Source organism: Miscanthus floridulus, chromosome 7 (assembly GCF_019320115.1).
Source record: "Miscanthus floridulus cultivar M001 chromosome 7, ASM1932011v1, whole genome shotgun sequence".
In the NCBI taxonomy this organism is placed as follows: domain Eukaryota; kingdom Viridiplantae; phylum Streptophyta; class Magnoliopsida; order Poales; family Poaceae; genus Miscanthus; species Miscanthus floridulus.
Window position 1 is genome coordinate 38,702,940 of NC_089586.1, and position 23,419 is coordinate 38,726,358.

A 23,419-nucleotide genomic window follows, 5' to 3' on the forward strand; every position below is an offset into this window, starting at 1 on the left:
GGAATTGATCTTCTTTTGTAGGTAAATTATAAAGCCAGAGGAAGGCATTGGGTGCTTGATAGTGGGTGCACACAACACATGACCGATGATCTAAGAATGTTCAATTCAATCAATGAAAACAAGAGCAATGGATTTGATAGCATCACATTTGGTGACAATGGCAAAGGCAAGGTCAAAGAGCTTGGTAAGATTGCAATATCCAATGACTTAAGCATTTCCAATGTGCTACTAGTAGAGAGCTTGAACTTCAACCTTTTGTCGGTAGCTCAATTGTGTGATCTTGGTTTCAAGTGCATATTTGGTGTGGATGGTGTAGAGATCATAAGTGTAGATGGCTCTAACTTGATATTCAAAGGATTTAGATATGAGAATCTATACTTGGTTGATTTCAATACTAGAGAAGCTCAATTGTCAACATGTTTGATCACAAAATCTAGCATGGGTTGGTTGTGGCATAGAAGGCTTGGTCATGTTGGAATGAAACAATTGAACAAGTTGATTAAGCATGACTTAGTTAGAGGCTTGAAAGATGTCACTTTTGAGAAAGATAAGCTATGTAGTGCATGTCAAGCTGGAAAACAAGTTGGTAACACACATCCTAAGAAGAGCATGATGAGCACATCTAAGGCATTTGAGTTAATGCACATGGACTTGTTTGGACCAACCACTTACACTAGCATTGGTGGAAATAAATATGGATTTGTGATTGTGGATGATTTCACTAGATACACATGGGTCTTCTTTCTTGGTGACAAGAGTGATGTGTTTGCAATATTCAAATCTTTTGTCAAGGGTGTTCACAATGAGTTTGAAACAATAATCAAGAAAGTTAGAAGTGACAATGGAAGTGAGTTCAAGAACACAAGAATTGATGAGTTGTGTGATGAATTTGGAATTAGACATCAATTCTCGACCAAGTATACTCCTCAATCAAATAGGTTAGTTGAAAGAAAGAATAGAACCTTAATTGATATGGCAAGATCAATATTGAGTGAGTACAATGTGAGTCATTCATTTTGGGCCAAAGCAATTAACACGGCTTGCTACTATAGCAACCGACTCTATTGTCACCCCATGATGGAGAAGACACCTTATGAGCTATTAAATGGAAGAAAGCCAAACATAGCATACTTTTGGGTATTTGGTTGTAAATGCTATATCTTAAAGAAAGGCACTAGATTGAGTAAGTTTGAAAAGAAATGTGATGAAGGTTTCTTGCTTGGTTACTCCACTACTAGCAAGGCTTATAGAGTTTGGAATTTGGCTAGTGGTACTCTTGAGGAGGTTCATGATGTGGAGTTTGATGAAACAAATGGTTCCCAAGAGGAAGATGAAAATCTAGATGATGTGAAAGGAACTCAATTGGTCAAGGCAATGAGAAACATGGACATTGGTGAGTTAAGGCCTAGAGAGGTGATTGATGTTGAAGATAACAAGAATCAAGTGCTCTCTAATTCAAATGTGCAAGCTAGTGGTTCTCATGATCAAATCCAAGTAAGCACCATTGATGGTAATGTGCAAGATCAACAAGTGGCTAGTTCATCATCTCAACCAAGTGATCAATCAAGTGCTAGCAATCAAGTGCAAGTGCTTCAACCAATCAATATTGCAAGAGATCATCCATTGGACACTATCATTGGTGATATTTTGAGAGGTGTACAAACTAGATCAAGATTGGCTTTATTTTGTGAGCATTTCTCATTTGTGTCATCCATGGAACCTAAGAAGATAGATGAAGCTTTGAAGGATGTTGATTGGGTTAATGCTATGCATGAAGAGCTAAACAACTTCACAAGAAACCAAGTATGGGAGTTAGTTGAGAGGCCTAAGGATCATAATATGATTGGAACCAAGTGGGTCTTTCGGAACAAGCAAGATCAAGATGGGATAGTAATAAGGAACAAAGCAAGATTAGTGGCTCAAGGTTACACTCAAGTTGAGGGTCTTGACTTTGGAGAAACATATGCCCCGGTTGCAAGATTGGAAGCAATTAGGATCTTGTTAGCCTATGCTTGTGCCCACAACATCAAGTTGCACCAAATGGATGTGAAGAGTGCATTTCTCAATGGGTACATCAATGAGCTTGTGTATGTTGAGCAACCTCCTGGTTTTAAAGATGGAAAGAAATCCAACCATGTTTACAAGTTAAGAAAGGCTTTGTATGGATTGAAACAAGCACCAAGAGCATGGTATGAGAGATTGAGGGATTTCCTACTCTCTAAAGGATTCAAGATGGGAAAGGTTGACACCACTCTCTTCACCAAGAAGCTTGGAAATGACTTGTTTGTAATGCAAATCTATGTTGATGATATCATATTTGGATCAACAAATCAAGATTTTTGTGAGGAGTTTGGCAAGATGATGGCAAGTGAGTTTGAGATGTCCATGATTGGAGAACTTAGCTACTTCCTTGGTCTTCAAATCAAGCAAATGAAGAGTGGCACATTTGTGAGTCAAGGCAAGTATATCAAGGACATGCTCAAGAAGTTTGGAATGGATGATAGTAAACCTATTAGTACACCAATGGGGACAAGTGAAAGCTTGGATAGTGATGCAAGTGGCAACATGGTGGATCAAAAGATGTATCAGTCTATGATTGGAAGCCTACTCTATGTGACCGCATCAAGGCCGGATGTGATGTTTAGTGTATGCATGTGTGCTAGATTTCAAGCCTCACCAAGAGAGAGTCATTTGAAAGCAACAAAGAGAATATCGAGGTACTTGAAGCATACACAAAATGTTGGATTGTGGTATCCCAAAGGAGCAAGATTTGAGTTGATTGGATATTCAGACTCCGATTATGCGGGATGCAAAGTTGAGAGAAAGAGCACATCGGGCACATGTCAACTATTGGAAAGATCACTTGTATCTTGGTCATCAAAGAAGCAAAATAGTGTAGCACTTTCAGCCGCCGAAGCGGAGTACATTTCGGCCGGTAGTTGTTGTGCTCAATTACTTTGGATGAAGGCTACTTTGAGTGATTTTGGAATTAGGATCAAGCAAGTGCCATTGCTATGTGACAATGAGAGTGCCATCAAACTTACCAACAACCTAGTTCAACACTCAAGAACAAAGCATATAGATGTCCGTCATCACTTCATAAGAGATCACCAACAAAAAGGGGATATTTTCATAGAAAGTGTGGGCACCAAAGATCAACTTACCAACATATTCACCAAGCCACTTGATGAGAAGAGGTTTTGCAAGCGAAGGAATGAATTGAACATACTTGACTTCACCAATATGTGTTGATGCAACCCCATTATATGACATGCCTCTCCTTCGAGCAATACAAGGTATAAATTGATTGGCATGACATTCATCCTTGCTAAGGACATGATTAGTGCATCTAGACATATTTCACATTTAAATAGGCTCATTCATGAAAATCAAATGAATTTGATGCTTGTATGTTACCACTATTGCTTGTATGCTTGAAATAATCTAGTGGTAGCATATGACATGTTTGTGGGCTTGTAAACCTAGTGTTTGATCTATATAATGAGCTATAAGGGTTTAACTCAACATGGTACAAGATAACCCTTATTTGGAGGTGTGAAGAAGCTTGTCCTTGGTTCAAACCGAGTTAAATATCTTTTTCAAGTAATCTAGATTGAACCAAATTGATAAATGATCCTCATTTCACATAGTTTCACCCCAACCTATCTATAATTTGAACCTATCTATACTTTAAGCCTTTGTGGTCATTGATGACAAAGGGGGAGAGAAACAAAGATAAGTGATAGGAGGAGAAATAGTGTAGAGATATAGATAAGATATGACAAAGGAATGGGATCAATTAAGATCAATTAAAATCTTGAGCACACAAGTAGGGGGAGCAAGCTCATGAACTTGTATGGTGCATTTGAAAGTGCATTTCATATGTTTGCTTGCATGGCACAAGTTTTAAATTTCAATATCCATGCTTGTGTGGTGTATGCTAGTTGTAGGTTTGAATGATAAAATGAAAAACTAGCATGCATAGGATATCTAATGATTTCATTTCCAAGTATTTACAAGTGATATCTAGCTATCAAGTGGTATCTAGCTAAAGTAACTAGACTTATGTTCATCATACAGAAACTAGACCCTTACTTGTAATATTGATCTCATGGGGTATTCTAGTTTTTATGTATGTCTAGTTACTAATGGTGCTAAGGATGGTATAATGGTGCACTCTGATTGGTATCATGCTTCAAAGGTCCATCTCTTATACCTTAGCATCATTTGGTAGAAATTGTCTCCTATATTTATTATCTAAGCATATGTGCAAAGCTACAATCCAAACTCTTAGAACATATGTAGGGGGAGCAATTGCTACCATATGAAGTTCATGAAACTTGTCCATATCCTTTACACATGGTAAATATGCTTGGGCAAGCAACATGAACTCAATTGAATCTTATTTCATATCTTTGTATAAGGGTTGTCATCAATTACCAAAAAGGGGGAGATTGAAAGCTCTAGTTTGGTTTTGGTTAATTGATGAAACCCTAAGTGCTAACCTAGTTTATCAAAGTGATCATGAGATAGGTAGCACTACTCCAAGTGATGAAGCAATGACGAAGATCATGACAATGGTGATGGCATGGTTATGATCAAAGGCTTAAACTTGGAAAAGAAGAAAGAGAAAAACAAAAGGCTCAAGGCAAAGGTATAAAATGTAGGAGCCATTTTGTTCTAGTGATCAAGACACTTAATGAGTGTGATCACATTTAGGATAGATAGCCATACTATTAAGAGGAGTGAAACTTGTATCGAAATACGGTTATCAAAGTGTCACTAGATGCTCTAATTAATTGCATATGCATTTAGGATCTAGTGGAGTGCTAACACCCTTGAAAATATTTGTGAAAATATGCTAACACATGTGCACAAGATGATACTCTTGGTGGTTGGCACATTTGAGCAAGGGTGAAGGAGATAGAGATGATAGAGGGTCAGTCCTGCTGTTTTACAACTGACCGGACGCTGGTCTTAGGGAGACCAGCGCGTCCGGTCAGGCATGGCAGTGATATCCTAGCATCGGTCATGTGACTGGACGCTGGGCCTCTGACTGACCGAATGCTGGAAGGCAGTGTTCGATCAGAGGTGACGTAGCTGCACAGTAATTAGGGTGACTGGCCGGACGCTGGATGTGTCCAGTCAAGTGCCACCGGACGAGTCTGGTCGAAGAAAACTAGTTTTGGAACCTTACTGTAAATGACCGGATGCTGGGGGTTCAGCGTCCGGTCAACTATCAACCATTGAGATAAGACGACTCCTATTGAACGTAGAATGACACGTGGCTACCATCGGGCGACCGGATGCTGAGTCCTGCGTCCGGTCAGTAGAACCGAAGCGTTCGGTCACTCCGATCAGTACCCAGTGAAGGGGTACAATTGCTCTATTTCATGGGGGCTTCTATTTAAGCCCCATGGCTGGCTCAAGCTCACCCTCTTGCACATTTTCATTGACATAGCAACCTTATGAGCTTAGCCAAAGCACTCCTACTTATCTCCATCATTGATCAATCATCTTTGTGAGATTGAGAGAGAATCCAAGTGCATTGCTTGAGTGATTGCATCTAGAGGCACTTGGTATTCATGTTGCGCTATGGATTTTGCTTGTTACTCTTGGTGGTTGCCACCACCTAGATGGCTTGGTGCAGCGGTGGAGGATCGGCATGAGTTGGTGATTGTTTGTGACCATCTCCGGTGATTGTGATGGGAGTTGTACCTTCCTCGGTGGAGTGCCAAAAGGTAACTCTAGTAAATTGCTTGTGTCATTGAGTTACCTCACTTGTGGGGAGGTCCTTGCGGTGTCCAATCATGTGGACGAGGTTTGTGAAACACCTCTTAGCCACTGAACCACCAAGTGTTGGTCGACACAATGAGGACGTAGCGTGTTGGCAAGCACGTGAACCTCAGGAGAAAATCGGTTGTCTCTTGTCATTTGTATTCTCCCCGTGATTGGCCTAATATTCATCTTGTGATTGGTTCACTCCTCTACACGGCGGTATAATCACCCTACTCACTCATTTATATTCTTGCAAACTAGTTGTAGCAAGCTCTTTAGTGTAATTAGAATTGAGAGCTTGCTTTGTTAGTTTAAGTTCATCTAGTGGAGCTCTTTAGAGTAGGAAGATTGAGAGCTCTTAGTGAGTAGAAACTTTGCAAGTTGCGTGCCTAATAATCATTGCAACTAGAATTGTTGTATAGGTGGCTTGCAACCCTTGTAGAGCTAGAGCAAATTTGCATTTCGCTATTTAACATACTAATCAAATTGCTCTAGTTGATTTTTAGATTTTTAAATAGGCTATTCACCCCTCTCTAGCCATATTAGGACCTTTCAAACACTCACTTTGCTTTATAATTGTCTAACCACTTGGCTTAAGTGTTGTTGTAGAAATTTTTATAGGCTATTCACCCCCCCCCTCTAGCCATTAGGACTTTTCAAGTGGTATCGGAGCTGTGGTCACCGTGATTTGAGGTTTAACAACTTTCGGTGTCAAAATGGCTTAAATCAACAACACCATGAAGCCACCCCAATTTGATGGCTCCAATTATCCTTATTGGAAGGCTAAGATGACAACATACATCAAGTCAATTAATAGAAAGGTGTGGAAGGTGGTGGAGACCAAGATTGACATAGCCGATCTAGAAACTCCCACCGTGGCCAAAGAGGTGCTACTCCAAAACAATGACATTGCTCTTAGTGCCATTCATGATGCCATGGATGAGAGGACATTTGAGCAAATCAAGAACATTGAGATGGCTCATTAGGCATGGAAGAAGTTGGAGGAATCATTTGTGGGCACACAAGCACTGAAGGGTGCCAAGGCATACATCCTCAAGGAGAAGTTTGCTAGCTTTAAGATGAAGTATGATGAGAGTGTGCCAAAGATGTTTCTTAGGCTCTAAGTGCTAGTCAATGATCTAAAAGCACTTGGTGAAGAAGTGAAGGACAAGGACTTCTTCTACAAGTTCTTGAGATGCTTGCCATCAAGATTTGGCACATTGGTCACTATTCAAGTGAGGAGTGGTTTGGACACCATGACAGCAAACCTAGTGTTGGGAGATGTGATGACCGATGACACATATAGAGATGATGATAAGAAAGAAGAGAAGGAGAAGAAAGATGAGAAGAAGAAGAGTGTGGCATTCAAAGCCACATCATCATCCAAAGGCAAGGCAAAGCAAGAATCATCAAGTGAAAATGAAGACTCAAGCTTTGATGAGTTTGATGATGAGAAGATAGCTCTCTTTGTGAAGTGATTTGGTAAATTCATGGTGAAGAAGGGCTATCATGCAAGAAGGAAGAAGTCATCATCCAAGAGCAAGGATGAGGCAAAAAAGTGCTTCAAGTGTGGTAGCAAGGATCATCTTGTTACTCAATGCCCTACAAAGTGAGAATGAAAATGATGACAAGAAGGGCAAGAAGGAGAAGAAGGACAAGATGACCTTCAAGAAGAAGAAGAAGAAGGGTGGTTCATATGTGGTCACTTGGGATAAGACTCACTTTGATAGTAAGAGAAGGGAATGCAAAGACTTGCGTAAGGAACTAAAAGCCCTTAAGCAAGCCTTTGATGAGCTTAATGCTACCCATGAGAGTCTAAATGAAGACACTGAGTAGCTTGGCAAGGCTCACAAGAAGCTTGAGAAGGCTCATTCCACTCTTCTTGAGCAAAATGAGAAGAAGCATGTTGTAACATGTGACAAAGGCTTAACATGTGACATAATTGATGAATCTTTCTATAATCCTATTGTTGTTGCTCCCGCTAACCCTTCATGTAGCTCATCATCCACTTCCACTTCATATATGAGTGATGGTTTCACTTGTGATGCCTCACTTATGGTTGAGAATGAGGCCTTGAAGAAGGAGGTTAATGAGCTCACTCGTGCCTTAGGCAATGCCTATGGTGGTGAGGCCCTCTTGCTAAAGTGTTTGGATAGCCAAATGTTTTCTCTCAACAAAGAGGGATTGGGCTATACCCCCAATAAAGGCAAGGCAACCTTTGCTCCTCACAAGAGTAGTTTTGTGAAGAACAATGGTCGATTTTGCAATCGATACAAGCAAGTTGGGCATGTAGAGCAATATTGCAAGAACAAGAACAAGAACACTAATGTATCCTCAATTAAGTTTGATTCTTATTATTAGCTTACCAAGGGTGTGAATGGAGTGAAGGCTAAGTTTGTTGGTACACCAATTGTGGGCTCAAAGAAGAAAGCCATTTGAGTGCCAAAGAGCTTAGTAACTAAAATTTAAGGACCCAAGAAAGTTTGGGTACCTAAAAAGAATTAATCTTCTTTTATAGGTCAATTATAAAGCCAGAGGAAGGCATTGGGTTCTTAATAATGGGTGCACTCAACACATGACCGATAATGCAAGAATGTTCAACTCAATCAATACCAATGGCAATTATGGTTACAATAGTATCACATTTGGTGACAATGATAAGGCAAGGTCAAAGGGCTTGGTAAGATTGCAATATCCAATGACTTCAGCATATCCAGTGTGTTGCTAGTTGAGAGCTTGAACTTCAATTTGCTATCCGTGTCTTAACTGTGTGATCTTGGATTTAAGTGCATCTTTGGAGTAGATGATGTAGAGATCATAAGTGTAGATGGCTCTAATTTGATCTTCAAAGGCTTTAGATATGAGAATCTATACTTGGTTGATTTCAATTCTAGTGAAGCTTAATTGTCAACATGCTTATTTACTAAGTCTAGTACAGGTTGGTTATGGCATAGAAGTCTTGGTCAAGTTAGAATAAAACAATTGAATAGATTGGTTAAGCACGATCTAGTTAGAGGCTTGAAAGATATAGCATTTGAGAAGGATAAACTTTGTAGCTCTTGTCAAGCCGGCAAACAAGTTGGAATCACCCATCCTAAGAAGAGCATAATGAGCACTAGCAGGGCATTTGAGTTGTTGTACATGGACTTGTTTGGGCCAACACAATGCACTAGCATCGGTGGAAACAAATATGGCTTTGTGATAGCGAATGACTACTCTAGATACACATAGGCATTATTTCCAGTGGACAAGAGTGATGTGTTTGCAACCTCCAAATCATTTGTTAAGGGCATTCATAATGAATTCAAAACAACCATCAAGAGAGTTAAAAGTGACAATGGTAGTGAGTTCAAGAATACTAGAATTAATGAGTTATGTGATGATTTTGGAATTACACATCAATTCTCGGCCAAGTACACTCCACAATCAAATGGCCTTGTTGAGAGGAAGAATAGAACCTTGATTGACATAGCAAGATCAATGTTGAGTGAGTACAATGTGAGTCAATCTTTTTGGGCCAATACAATCAACATGACTTGCTATTGTAGCAACCGCCTATATTATCACCCATTGAAAGAGAAGATACCTTATGAGCTCTTGAATGGTAGAAAGCCCAACATTGCATATTTTTAGGTCTTTGGTTGCAAATGCTACATATTGAGAAAAGACATAAGATTGAGAAAGTTTGACAAAAAGTGTGATGAAGGATTCTTGCTTAGATACTCCACTACTAGCAAAGCATATAGAGTTTAGAATTTGGCAAACGGTACTCTTGAAGAAGTTCATGATGTTGAATTTAATGAAACCAAGGGTTCCCAAGATGAGAATGAGAATCTTGAAGATGTTAGAGGCATTCAACTTTCAAATGCCATGAATAACATGGATGTTGGTGAATTGAGGCCTAGGCAAGTGATTGATGAAGAAGATGATCACGTGCAAGTGCTCTTTAACTCAAATGTGCAAGTTGACACTAATCAAGCAAGTTCAAGTGACACTCATGACAATGAAGAAGATCAAGTGGCTAGTACATCATCTCAATCTAATGATCAAGCAAGTGCAAGCAACAATGTCCCAATACTCCAACCAACCAATATTGCAAGAGATCATCCATTAAACACTATAATTGGAGATATTTCTAGAGGTGTACAAATAAGATCAAGATTGGCTTCATTTTATGAGCATTTCTTATTTGTGTCATCCATTGAACCAAAGAAGATAGAATAAGCATTGATGGATGTTGATTGGGTGAATGCTATGCATAAAGAATTAGATAACTTCACAAGAAATCAAGTATGGGAGTTAGTTGAAAGACCAAAGAACCACAATATGATTGGAACCAAATGGGTCTATAGAAACAAGCAAGATCAAGATGGTATAGTAGTAAGGAACAAAGTAAGATTAGTGGCATAAGGCTATACATAAGTTGAAGGTCTTGACTTTGGAAATACATATGCCCCAGTTGCTAGATTGGAAGCAATTAGAATCTTGTTAGCCTATGCTTGTGCCGACAACATCAAGCTCTATCAAATGGATGTCAAGAGTGCATTTCTAAATAGCTACATCAATGAAGAAGTGTATGTTGAGCAACCTCCTAGTTTTGAAGATGACAAGAAGCCCAACCATGTGCACAAGTTGAAGAAGGCTTTGTATGGCTTGAAGCAAGCACCAAGAGCATGGTATGAGAGGTTGAGGGACCTCCTACTCTCTAAAGGGTTCATTATGGGCAAGGTTGACACCACTCTTTTCACCAAAAAGATTGGAAATGACTTGTTTGTATTGTAAATCTATGTTGACGATATCATATTTGGATCAATCAATCAAGAATTTTGTGTAGAGTTTGCAAAGATGATGGCTAATGAGTTTGAGATGTCCATGATTGAGAGTTGAGTTATTTCCTTAGTCTTCAAATCAAGAAATTGAAGAATGGTACATTTGTGAGTCAAGGCAAGTACATCAAAGACATGCTTAAGAAGTTTGGCATGAATGAAGCAAAGTCAATTAGTACACAAATAGGAACAAATGGCAATTTGTATAGTGATGCAAGTGGCAACATGGTGTATCAAAAGTTGTATCACTCTATGATTGGAAGCCTACTCTATGTGACCATATTAAGACCGGATGTCATGTTTAGTGTGTGCATATGTGCAAGATTCCAAGCCTCACCAAGAGAAAGTCATTTGAAGGCTACAAGGAGAATATTGAGATACTTCAAGCATACACAAAATGTTGGTTTATGGTATCCCAAAGGAGCAAAGTTTGAATTAGTTGGCTACTCAGACTCTGATTATGCGGGATGCAAGGTTGAAAGGAAGAGCATATCGGGCACTTGTCAATTGTTGATCACTTGATTCTTGGTCATCAAAGAATCAAAATAGTGTTGCATTATCAACCGCTGAAGCCGAATACATATCCACCGGCAGTTGTTGTGCACAAATTCTTTGGATGAAGGCCAGATTGAATGACTTTGGAATCAAGTTCAAGAAAGTGCCATTGCTATGTGACAATGAGAGTGCAATCAAGCTCACCAACAATCTAATTCAACATGCAAGAACAAAGCACATTGATGTCCACCACCATTTCATAAGAGATCATCAACAAACAGGAGACATTTGCATTGAGAGTGTGGGCATCGAAGAAAAACTTGTTGATATATTCACCACGCCACTTGATGAGAAAATGTTTTGCAAGTTAAAGAATAAGTTGAACATATTGGATTTCTCAAATATGTGTTGATGCACCCCCCCACTAATATGGCATGCCTCTTCTTCGAGCATTCCAAGGTAAAAGTTGATTGGAATGCATATATCTTTTGCTAAGGACTTGTTTAGTGCTTTTAATCATTCCTCATGTTTTATAGGCTCTTTCATGAAAATCAAATGAATTTGATGCTTGTATAGTACCACTATTTCTTCTATACTTGACTTGATCTAGTGGTAGCATATGACATGTTTGTGGGCTTGTGAACCTAGTGTTTAATCTAGAAAATGAGCTATAAGTGTTTAACTCAACATGGTCAAGATAACCCTTGAAATGAGGTGCGAAGAAGCTTGTCCTTGGATCAAACCGAGTTAAATACCTTTGGCAAGTGTTCTAGATTAGACCAAATTTAGGAAAATAATCCTCACCCCATTGATTGACATTGATAATCTTAACCTATCTAAAATTGAACCTTTGTGGTCATTGATGACAAAGGGGGAGAAGTAATTCACAAAGATAGGGGAGAGAAACGAAGATAAGAAAAGATGACAAAGGGGGAGAACTATGAAAGTAAGGGGATCAAATTAAAATTTGAGCACACAAGTAGGGGGAGCAAGCTCATAAACTTGATTGATGCATTTGTATGTGAATTTCATATGTTTGCTTGCATGGCATAAGTTTTAAATTAAAATTCCATGCTTGTGTGGTGTATGCTAGTTGTAGGTTTAAATGATAAAATGAAAAAATAGCATGCATAGGTGGTAGTTAGATATGCCTTGCTTTGTTTTCACAAGTGGTACTAGAGCCTTGCACATAATGTTGATTTCACGAGGTATCTAGTTCTTGTCTTTGCAAGTGGTATCTAACTAACCATGGTGCCAAGGATGGTATATTTGGTGCACTTCGATTGGTATCATGCTTCAAAGGCCCATCTCTTATACCTTACCATTATTTGGTAGACATTACTCTCCCACAACTCTAAACCATGCATATGTACAAGCTTCAATCCAAACTCTTAGCATATATATAGGGGGAGCAAATGCTACCAATTGGAATTTATGAAACTTATCCAAATCCTTTACACATGGTAAATATGATTAGGCAAGCAACAAGGATTCAAGTGAATTTCAATCCATATCTTTGTGAAAGGGTTGTCCTCAATTACCATAAAGGGGGAGATTGAAAGCTCTAGTTTGGTTATGGTGAATTGATGAAACCCTAGGTGCTAACCCATTGCTCTAAGTGATCATGAGATAGGGTAGCACATTCCAAGTGGTGGAGCAAATGGTGAAGATCATGATGATGGTGATGGCCATGGTGATGATCAAGTGCTCGGACTTGGAAAAGAAGAAAGAGAAAAACAAAAAGCTCAAGGCAAAGGTATACTTGATAGGAGCTCTTTGTTTTTTGTGATCAAGACACCTAGTGGGTGTGATCACATTTAGGATAGATAGTCGTACTATTAAGAGGGGTGAAACTCGTATCGAAATGGGGTTATCAAAGTACCACTAGATGTTCTAACTCATTGCATATGCATTTAGATTCTAGTGAGTGCTAACACCCTTAAAAATGTTTGTGAAAATATGCTAACACACGAGCACAAGGTGATACACTTGGTGGTTGGCACATTTGATCAAGGATGGCGAAGTTGGAGATCAAAAGGAGGAGTTTTTGATCGACCGGACTCTGGCTGCATTGTGACCGAACGCTGGCCAGGTGAGTCCGGTCAACGTGGCAGTGAAGAGCGTGGCCTCGGGTCCTGACCGAACTCTGGTGGAGGTACCAAGGATTTCATTGGTTCTCTTGTGATTGATTGATCATCTCTTGACATGGCGGTATAACCCTCCTACCCCTCTTGTGCATTTACTTTCTTTGTGCAGCTAAGTTCTTTAGAGTAATTAGTTTTGAGAGCTAGCTTGTGTCTTGTCTAGTGGTTAGTGAGACTCTTTAGTTAGTCTTTAAGATCTCACTAACTTAGTGATAGTGACTTAGCCTCTTGTGTGATATAGAGATCATAGATAACTAGAATTGTGGACAGGAGGCTTGCATTTTGTGTAGGCTAGCGTAACACTCGCTTTGCTTTATAATTGTGTAACCACTTGGCTTAAGTGTTCTTATAGAAAATTTTATAGGCTATTCACCCTCCTCTAGCCATTAGGACCTTTCACCTGATCTCTTACTCTTTGCGTGAAAGGTCCGGTGCTGGGAGGTTTGCGGCACTATGTGTTTGTGAGGTCAATCTCACAGACAAAGGAGAGGCGAGGGCCACAGTAAGGGCATTCCCGAACACATATAAATATTTTCATACTATTTATGCATTGATATAGTTATAAATATTGAGTTCTATGATTTTCTTTGTGGACCTATAATCAAGGACTGGTCTATCTATAGAAGATTATGACGGAAGACCTCTCTAAATTTTTCACATGTAACCTTCATCGTGGAGTGTGCTGGTACATACATACATATATATATATATATATATATATATATATATATATATATATATATATATATATATATATATATATATATATATATATATATATATACACACACACACACACATACATATATACAGTTTCAAACATTTATTTAGAACAGATCAGGAAATAAAGTGGTCAAGATTTTATTTCAAACTTTCATTAGTTAAAAAAATTCAACTGATTATAATAAGATAATTTTTTACTAATTAAAACTGTATTAATATCTTGGAAGTGAAAATCTCTCTTTTTCCTAAAACAGATCAAAAGTTAATCAAAATAGAAAATCATATGAAAAAAGCGACCAGGAAGTCAACGTTTGGACTCCAAATGTGACAAAAGAAAAGGTAAAAGAAGAAGAAAGGAACAAGAGAAACTAAAGGAAACATAACATGGAAAGGAAAGAAAAAAAAAGTAAGACAGAAAAATGGAAACCAAACCCTAAAAAAAAGAAAACTAAAACGTACGATATTGCAACATAAAGAAAAGAAAGAAACCAGAAACAGTATGACATAAAAATAATAAAATTGAACATCCTCGTTGATAAAAAATAGGAAAAAAGATCAAACGATTTTTATTATTTTCTATTTCGAATAGGATTTCTATTTGTATTTAGGTTATTCAGGAGTGGAGGAATCTCTTTAGATTAGAATTCCTAGTTTGCATACATTTACATGGTTAGGGAAGGGCTCAGTTAGAGGAACCTGGACAAAAAAAAATAGATGGACCAAAAAAATGATCGAAAATTTTGTCTTTTTATTACTAGGTATAGATATAAATATAGATATAGATATAAAGACCTAGAATGAACAACCGTATAGTACTAGAATTCTACTATAATCTACCCATACTGAGCTGGCTGTAAAGTGTCTACCCTGTAGTCTTTGAGAAAAAAAAGAAAGAAAAGATAAGGAAGTCTACTTTGCAGTAATACTAGTGCAAGTGTTGTACTCCCTCTATCCCGTAAATATTGATCTTTGTTGATTTATGTGCCGATAAGTTTGACTAGATTTACAGAAAATTGTTAGAAACATCCTATTAAATTTATTATAAAAATAGATTTAATGATCTATCTAATAATATTAATTGTACCATAACATTAATATTTTATATATAAATTTAGTCACAGTTTTTTTTTTGAAGCGCAAACGATAGTTTAATAAGAGATGGAGCGAGTACAACGGAACGGGGAGAGGATGAAGTTCGAGTCATGTTGGTTGGGCCACGTGCCCAACTTGAATGGGCCAGATGAGGGCCTAGTCTGTGGACCAGTTGCAAACGGTCAATGCTTCCTCCTGCTTGGGCGGCCTAGATTGCGCCCGTCTCAGGTTGGATGGAGACAATTGAGCCCAAGCGCATCTGTTCACCCTGTTCGCTGGTTGGTTTCAGCCAGGCTTATTCTACCGGTCAATGGTGTTTTCCTCTCACAACAAACCAGCACCGGCCAGCCCAAACCAGCCCAAAAACCAAGCAGCAAACACGTTTGAGCCATTCGTATACAAAAATTTCCGTTTGAGCCAGGCGTCGCGCTCCACTTTCGTATACAAAAATTTTGAATTTTCGTTTGAGGTTCTAAGATTTTGAATTTTTTTATTTTTCAAATGACCTCAAACATGGACATAGTCTACTTTTTAAGTTTTTTTATGAAACTGAGTATAATCTCCTTACTCAACGGCTAACAAACCGTTAGCAACAATTACATGAACACTTTCAGGGATGGAACACATGACTTGTTCCTCCCCAGGATTATACAAATGACCCAACACGGCCAGCTCATGAGCGGCTTTGTTATAATCCCTACTCTTAAAAAAGCACTCGAAACTAATAAAACAAGAAGACACTAGGGACTTTATCTTCGCAATTTTGTGTTTAGCTCCTGAGAACAGACATCAACATCATCACGATTCACGATGACGAAACGACAAATTGCCAACCGCACCCGCTTTCCACCTGCCGACGACCTCCTCCAACGTCCGGCGCGACGAGCCACCGGGCGCCCACGCCAGGTCCGGCGCCTGCTGCAGGTGCCCCGTCCGGCGCCGCGCGGCGCGCCCGTCCTCCCCCTCCATCAGCTCCTGAACCGCCGCCGCGATCTCCTCGCGCCCGACCAGCCCGTCGTCCGGGCGGACGCGCAGCCGCAGCGCCACGCCCACGTTCTCCGACAGGACCACGGCGTTCATCCGCTGCTCTGCGTACAGCGGCCACGCCACCATCGGCACGCCGGACGAGACGCTCTCCGTCGTGGAGTTCCACCCGCAGTGGGACACGAAGGCTGCGGTCGCCGGGTGGGACAGAACGCGCACCTACGGCGCCCACGGCGCCACGGCGAGGCCGCGTCTGCGGGTCCTCTCCAAGAACCCCTCTGGAAGCCATGCCAAGGGATCGTTCTGGTCGCCACCGCCACGGGATTTCCGGCCCATGTCGTCCGAATGCTCGCTGTCCAAGCTGGGCATGCGCACGATCCAGAGGAACCTGTGCCCGCTGTCCTCCAGCCCGACGGCGAGCTCGGCCGTCTGCTCCACGGACAGCGTGCCGGCGCTCCCGAAGGAAACGTACACCACGGATCCCATCGGCTGGCGATCCAGCCACTCTATGCACGGCGACGACGCGCCGCCTTCATCGGAGCTTGACCGGACGAATGGGCCCACCGGATAAGCCGGCGGGAACCTGCCTTGCTCGGCCGCCTTCTTGAAGTCCTCCACTGTCGCCGGATCCATCTCGTAGAAAGTGTTCACCAAGAAGCCGGCAGCGCTTCGGTATCGGCGGCCCTCGTCGATGAGGTGCGCGTAGACCGGTTCCTTGCTGTCCCGGAACCCGTCCGGCAAGTCCTCGCGGCGTAGCGACACGCCCCCGGGAAGCTGGAGAGGGTCCGGGAGGTCGCGATACTCGCCATCGTTGAACTCCACGGCCCTTTGCACGACGGAGAGCACGCTGAGGTTGCTGGGGAAGAAGATGTACCCCGGGACGCTGAGCTCGGAGGCGAGGGGCAGCGCCGCTGTGCAGAAGAAGTCAGGCACCAGCGGGGCGGCCATGGAGCCAATGCCGCGGAGCAGAGCACGAAGGTGCGGGATGGAGCGGCCGATCACCTCGAGGAGCACGGTCTCGATGCGGGCGTCAGCGGGGATGACAGAACCCGATCAACTGCTCAGCGAGAAAAGAGGATCGGAGATGGGAGTGGACACACGTGAACGCAATTGGACACTCAGTTTTGTGCTGCGAAAGCGGCAGCGTTTTCAGGTTTAGATTGCTGAATTTAAAGCCTAATTACAGAGCTAAACTCGGCACGTTCGTGCACACGATGTGCCATCCCATGCCGCTGGGACGTGCCGCGAAGAATGCGTGCATGACGAGCTCATGGCGAGTGGCTGCATGCGCGCTGGCTAAACTTAGCTACGCTAACCACGGAAGCAAAAATAAACTATACAATATCCGGCAACAGGCTTATCAACAAATCACCCCCCTAAGTCCTGTCGCCGGTGGAGATAACTTTGGTGAGGCCGATCTTGCCGCCTAGCTCGTCGTACTTCAGTCGGCCGAGGGCCTTGGTGAGAATGTCACCCAGCTGCTCCGCCGTTCCGATGAACTGGACTTCGATTAGGCCTTGCTCAGCACACTCCCGGACGTAATGGTACTTGATGTCGATGTGCTTCATCCGGTCGTGGTGTACTGGGTTCTTGATTAGGGAGATGGCGGACTTGTTGTCCACCCATAGCACAGGTGCGCTGGCCTCGACGTTGAGCAGATCAGCGAGGAGACGCGCCAGCCAGACGCCCTGGCATGTCGCGGTCGCAGCCGCGATGTACTCGGCCTCGCATGACGAGAGGGCCACCACCTTCTGCTTGCACGATTGCCAGGAGATGGGCCCATTGCTGAGGAAGTAGATGACCCCGCCGGTGCTCTTGCGATCGTTGATGTCGTCGGCGTGGTCGCTGTCACTGAAGCCGTGCAGCAGTGGCGGCGTCTTCTTGTTCCCACGGTGGTAGTGCAGTCCCAGGCCTGCTGTGCCCGCGACATAGCGCAGAATACGCTTCACAGCAGCCTGATGTTCTTTAGTTGGCACCTCCATGAACCTACTAACATAGCCGATGCTGAACGAGATGTCCGGCCGTGTATGCAGCAGGTACCTGAGCCCTCCGATGATGCTTCGGTAAGCGCTGGCATCAACCGGTGGAGCAGTACTCTCCTTGAGCAGCTTCAGGTGTGGCTCCATTGGTGTTGAGCTTGGATTGCAGCCGAGCATGCTGGCTCTCTCCAGCAGCTTCAGGGCGTACCTCTCTTGAGATATCGTGATCCCAGACGGCCCCTGGCACACCTCGATGCCCAAGTAGTATGACAATGTGCCCAGGTCGCTCATGTGGAATCGTTTCTTCATGTCTTCCTTGAACGCCTTGAGCTCCGCGTCGTCGCCGTCGGTGATGATGAGATCATCAACGTAGATGCCGACCATCAGTCGCTTCTGGGCTTTACCGCGCATGTACACACCATGTTCGTTCTCGCTGTGCCTGAAGCCGAAGGAGAGCAGCGTCGTGTCCAGCTTAGTGTTCCAGGCGTGAGGGGCTTGACGTAGTCTGTACAACGCCTTGTGGAGGCGTAGGACGTGTCTGGGACTCTTCTTGTCGACAAAGCCGGGCGGCTGGGAGACATACACCTCCTCTTGGAGGTCCCCGTTCAGGAACACGGACTTCACATCCATATGATGGACCGGTAAGCTCCAGTGCGTGGTGATGGCGAGCATTAGGCGCACGGACTCAATACATGCCACCGGTGCAAACACTTCTTCGAAGTCCACCCCCTGGCGCTGGACGTAGCCCTTTGCCACCAAGCGCGCCTTGTGGCAGACGATGGCGCCCCGCTGGTCACGCTTCACCTTGTAGACCCACTTGAGGCCTATTGCGCGGTGACCGGCGGGAAGCTCAGCGAGACTCCATGTCCCGTTGGCGATGATGGCGTCCATCTCCTCTTGCATGGCTTGCTGCCACTCTGGTGCGTGCTCGGCCTCTTTGTACGATCCGGGCTCCTCCGCTGTGACTGCATGGAGCTCATCAAACACAAGCTCACAAGGTGCATACCCAGGTTCCATGGCACCGCCGAGGATGTCATCAACACGCCGGTAGCGCTGCGGCGTGGAGTCGTCCACGTCCGCGTCGAGTGCGTCATCGAACGTCGGTGGCGTTGCGAACTCGATCCCGTCCTGTGGGGATGGTGGAGCTATGAAGGATTCTCCGTCTGGAGTGTGCGTCGACATCTCGGTGAGCGCTGGCGAGCCCGGTGCCGGCGACACAGGTGCTGAGCCTGATGAAGATGGCGTCGTAGCGGACTCCAGCGCCCTGCCTCTGCTAGGTAGGATCATGTACTCGACGCTGAAGGGTTCAGCGCCCTGGGCCGGTGTCGAGGTGGTCGAGATGGTCTCCCAGTTCTAGCTCGCACTCTCGTCGAAGACGACGTCGCGCGACACATGCACACGGTCACCAACTGGGTCGTAGAGGCGGTATGCCTTGCTCCCCAGCTCATAGCTGAGCAAGACCATCGGAGTGGAGCGATCGTCGAGCTTCTTGAGGTGAGGCCGCATGTCCTTGACATGACCAACGCAGCCGAAGGTCCTCAGGTGATGGACGGATGGCTGCTTGCCATACCAAGCCTCGTACGGCGTCGTCCCGTCTAGCGGCTTCGTGGGGGAGCGGTTCAGAAGGTAGACCGCAGTGTGCACGGCCTCCCCCTAGAACCTCCCGGGAACACCCTTTGCCTTCATCATGCTGCGGGCCATCGCGACCACTGTTTGGTTACGGCGCTCGACGACCCCGTTTTGCTGGGGCGAGTAGGGGGCCGTCAGTTGACGATGGACGCCATGATCCGCCACATAGGCGCCGAACTCGATGGAGGTGAACTCTCCACCTCTGTCCATGCGCAGTGCCTTCAATTTGCACCCGCTCTCTAGCTCTGCACGAGCCTTGAATTTCTTAATGGCAGCCGCCGCCTCATCTTTGCTCGCGATCAAGGTGAGCCACATAAAATGACTCATGTCGTCGATCAACAGGAGAAAATACCTCTTGCCCCCTGATGTGGTGGGCTCGATTGGACCACATAGGTCGCCATGGACGAGCTCTAGGTGCTCATTGGCATGGTGGAGGGCTTGCTGAGGGAACGGCGCCCTCTTCTGTTTCTCGACCAGGCAGACATCGCAGAGTTGATTCACGTGGTCGATCGGAGGTAGGCCGTGGACCATCGACTCCCGTGACAGACGACGAAGCGCCTAGAAGTTCAGGTGCCTATAGCGCGCGTGCCAAAGCCACTTCGGCTCACTGCTGCACGCCGCCAGGCATACTGGACGAGCGATGTGGACGTTGAGGTAGTAGAGTCGGTTCGGTGAGCGGTTGACCTTGGCGAGGAGGCGGCAGTCGGGGTCGAAGATGCACAGAACGCCGTGCTCGATGTCGACCTTGCTCCCGGCGTCATCTAACTGCCCGATGCTGATGATGTTGGCAGTGAGAAGCGGGATATAGTAGACGCCGGTGAGTGCACGGTGCTCGCCGGACTTGCAGGCAAAGAGCACCGTGCCACACCCTTCAATATTCACCACCGATCCGTCGCCGAAGCGTACGGTCCCACACACGGCAAGATTGAGCTCGGCGAACGCGCTCCGCACACCTATCATGTGGTTAGTGGCACCTGTATCGAGGACCCATCGTCCTTCGGCATTGTTGCTCTGGCCGTCAATCTGGATGAAGACCTTGGCCTCGACTAGCTCGACACGGCGCAGGGCGTCCGTCGTCGGCGGGGCGGCTGGCGCGGGTGCATCGACGTTGACCGCTACCTGCACCACCGTGGCCATCATGAGCGCCGGTTCTTCATCGTCGGCTTGCGCCTGCATGACGTGCGCAGCCGCCTTCTTCTTGCCACGGCAATCCTTGGCCCAATGGCCAGTTTTGCTGCAGTTCTTGCAGCGATCTTCAGGCGGCGGTTTCCCACCACTAGAATTCCCAGATCCCGCGCTTTGGCCGTCACGGCCTTCATGTGGTGCCGAGTTGGAGCCACCACGCCCACGTCCACGTCCTCGGCGGTATCCACGGGAGCTGGAACCCGCGCTACTCCCGGAGTCTTGCTCGCGGCGGGCTTTGCATCGTGCGTCCCAGTCCTCTTCGCACAGCATCAGGCGCCCCATGGCGTCCGTGACCTGCTATGGCTTGGCACGCTCCTCGAACACGCGCAGGCGACCGATCACGTCCTCGAGGGAGATCTTGTTTAGGTCGCTGAACATCTCGATGGAGACCGCAACTTGGCTCAGCTTCTCGGGTACAACCTGCAACATCTTCTTGACTACCTCAGGTTCGATGATGTTGTCGCCTAGAGTTCGGAGATTCGTGGCGAGTGCGGTGATGTGGATGCCGAAGTCGCTGACAGTTTCCCCTTCCTTGAAGGTGAGGTTGCCGAAGTCCCAGTGGAGCTGCTGCGCGCTGGCGTCGCACGCGCGCTCGTCGCCGATCCGTAGGATCTTGACCGCCTCCCAAGCTTCATTCACCGTGCGCCGGGGTGCGAGAGTGCTCCACAGCTCGGACGGTACAGAGCACAGGAGCCCAGCCATCGCCTGGCGATCCGCGTGGTAGTCCTCCTTGTCGGGGTCGACGTCGATGGCGTCGATCACGACGTCCCAGACCCTAAGGGTCTGGAAATTCACCTCCATGACCATGGCCCACTCGGGGTAGTTGGTCCACGTGAGCATCGGCCACGCGACGTTCGTAGACGGGCGTTCCACGACGCGCTCGATGACGCATGACCCAGCGTCCCGGGTGCGCGAGCGACGCGACGGCGAGCGCGACGGCGGTACCTTTTTCTCGCTGGTGCCATCTCCAGCCGTCGTCTTCTTCTCCGACGGCGACTCGGACATGTTGACGGCGAACCTCAGCTCCGATGCCAATTGACAGAACCCGATCAACTGCTCAGCGAGAAAAGAGGATCGGAGATGGAAGTGGACACACGTGAACGCAATTGGACACTCAGTTTTGTGCTGTGAAAGCGGTAGCGTTTTCAGGTTTAGATTGCTGAATTTAAAGCCTAATTACAGAGCTAAACTCGGCACGTTCGTGCACACAATGTGCCATCCCACGCCGCTGGGACGTGCCGCGAAGAATGCGCGCATGACGAGCTCATGGCGAGTGGCTGCATGCGCGCTGGCTAAACTTAGCTATGCTAACAACGGAAGCAAAAATAAACTATACAATATCCGGCAACAGGCTTATCAACAGGGGAGGCCGTCGAGCGGGACTGCAGGGAGTGTGGCGGTGGAAACGTTTGCCGCGCGGAGGGAGGAGAGGACGGCGGTGGAGTGCGCGTCGGGGTCCGCAGAGATGTCGGAGAAGGTGACGAGCGTGGCCGTGAGGGCGTGGTGCGCCACGAGGCGCCGCGCCAGCTCAGCCATCGGCATGAGGTGCCCTGCGCCGGGGCTGGCCACAAGCACGACGTGAGGCTGTCGGGGCGTGGCCCGGTGGCGGCTGTGCTGGTGGTTACGGACGCCATGGATGGATCGCCCAGGCTTCGGCAGCAGGCTGCTCGCTGCTGCAGCGCCGTGATGCAAGCTGAAGCACGAGACCCGCGTGGTTGCTGTTGCTGCTTGTATCTGAGAGGATGGACGCACCCGTTCGGTTCGGCTACGCTGCTACGGCGACTGCCGCTGTATTCGTTGTGAGAATAAAATACTATAGTATACCCGCGAAAGGTTCTTTAGAAAAACGACAAGGATGGAGGCGTCGTTTGCGGAGGTAAAACTGAAACTAAGGCGCTCTTCGACACGGCTCATCTAGCGGCTTCTCGAGCGGCTTTTGATGAAGCCGTGCTAAACGGCACTCTGCAAAATGGCTTGCGCCTAGAAGCCGGAGAGAAGCCGTTCGGTGGCTTACACAGGGGAGGGCAAGCCAAAAAATGTGGTTTCCCTCGGCTTCTTCCTCATCTGCGCGTTGCTTTTTCATCCTTGTCCCCGGGCCTGCTCTCCTCCCCGGCGCCCGCTTGCCAACGGCCACCTCCCTGCGCCGCCGGCCTCCTCCTCCCCCGCCGCCGGCCTCTTGCTCCTCCCCGCGCGCCTCCGTCTCCTCCACCACGGCCGCCGGTTTCCTGCTCCGCCCCGCCACCGGCCTCCAGCTCCGCCCCGCCGGCCTCCAGCTCCGCCCCACCGTAGGCATCCCGCTCTGGCCAGCACGCCCCGCCTCCGCCCCTGGTTCCTCCCCTGCGGCCAGCCTCCTGCTCCGCTGCATCGCGCCCCGCCAGGATAAGGCCGGTAGGGAGAGGCTGATTGGATGAGGAGAGAGGAGGGGAAAAGAAAAGAAGGGGAGAAGGAAAGATAAATAAAAAGTGAAAGAAAAAGAAAAGGAAAATGAAGAGAAAAAAAGAAAAAGAAAAGAGAGAAAAAAAATATAAAGGTATTTTGGACATTTGACATTTTCTTTATATTCTAAAAAGCTAGGAGAAGTCGT

At 45.8% G+C, this 23,419-nt stretch overlaps 1 pseudogene; it reads right to left on the reverse strand.

Annotated features, from left to right (window-relative positions):
- Positions 1-15,856: 15,856 nt before the first annotated feature.
- On the reverse strand, positions 15,857-22,578 carry LOC136465379 (UDP-glycosyltransferase 72B1-like; annotated as a pseudogene).
- Positions 22,579-23,419: the final 841 nt, after the last annotated feature.